Consider the following 1,574-nt stretch of genomic DNA (forward strand, 5'->3'; position numbering starts at 1 on the left):
TATAATTGCAAATACATCAGAATCCATAATTTTCCTCGAAATAGTAGTAGTAGTAGTATATTTATCTTTTTAGCAATTCGAATACACACATTTACAACATTATACACACATATTATGGAATTTAAAAATAAATTAAAAATTATGGCAGTAACTAATATTGTTGAGTGCCACACTAGAACTAACATATTAAGTTAACATAAACTACTTACGCAAATTCATTAATAATAAAATCCCTATATTTAATGCTGTTTTGCAAATATTTGTACAACGCTTCGTAATCACCGCCATTTAAAATGTTTATCACTCTTGCCAGGTCCAAAACTATTTCAAAGAAGCTATCCAAACGAGACGCGTTGTAGGCTGGGCAGACACCGATAAAGTGGTAAATACTTTCCGCATCGCCAAGGTTACAAATTGGACATATAACAGAGGTTACGTTTTTAAATGATCTCGCATTAAGGTTAAGCAAACCACCTCTCGCGCGGAAGATTAAGCTAATAGCATACGAAGAGTGCTCGTCGTTGAAATATTTAACCCCTACGGGTGTTAAATGTGNTTGGACATATAACAGAGGTTACGTTCTTAAATGATCTCGCATTAAGGTTAAGCAAACCACCTCTCGCGCGGAAGATTAAGCTAATAGCATACGAAGAGTGCTCGTCGTTGAAATATTTAACCCCTACGGGTGTTAAATGTGGGTAAAGGTCATGTGTGCTAGAACTTTGGGCGCGCTCAACATAAAGTTTGAACTCTTTTTCGACAAGTTTACTAAGCAACAAGGGGGTAAACACTTTAAGGAACGTAGGAGAAAACTCCGTAAGGGGTTCCAAGTCTGCGCTGAGTGATAAGCGCTTCCAATTTCTGACCCAAGGTACCTCTTGTCGTATGGACTCGTCGGCAAGGACACGCGGCAGTCTACTTGTAGGTAAACTAAGGCAACGTGTTATAAATAACATATGAGCGCGCAGTGTGTGGAAGTACTGGGGGACTATACCCGTTTCCAAATGCAACATATAATTTGGCGTGTTCGCAGGCAAGAATATAAGCTTCTTTATAAAGAAACGCAAAAGTTTTTCCACCTGTTCATGACTTTCCCCACCCCACACCTGTGCACCATAGAACATAATTGATCTTGAAGCCGCATCAAAGATTTTAATTTTTTTCGAAATTTGAATTCGGGGGTTGTTTATGTAACTTAACCAAGTAGCGCATATTGCAGATTTCGCCTCGCTAAGTTTTGTGTCTAAGTGCTTAGTGTAGGAAAGTCTGTGGTTTAACATTATACCAAGATACTTATATTCATTTACAGTTTCAATTGGGTCATTTCCAAAAGACCACCTGCAGTCTGCCGAAAGTCTGCCATCCTTTCTAAAGACAAGGACTTTTGATTTAGATAGGTTTACTTTTAATGCCCACAGCATGCAGTACTCATGCAATGCATTTATCATGTTTTGTAAATCTAAAGCAGACTCAGCTAACAGCACCAGATCATCGGCATACATTAAGAGCTTGATCGTCATGCCCGCAACTTTAACGCCACCCGGGAGATTATCAATCAAGTCATTAAGGTACAG

Source organism: Rhagoletis zephyria, unplaced genomic scaffold (assembly GCF_001687245.7).
Source record: "Rhagoletis zephyria isolate East Lansing unplaced genomic scaffold, Rhagoletis_zephyria_1.1 Rzeph_scaffold_29293, whole genome shotgun sequence".
Lineage (NCBI taxonomy): Eukaryota > Metazoa > Arthropoda > Insecta > Diptera > Tephritidae > Rhagoletis > Rhagoletis zephyria.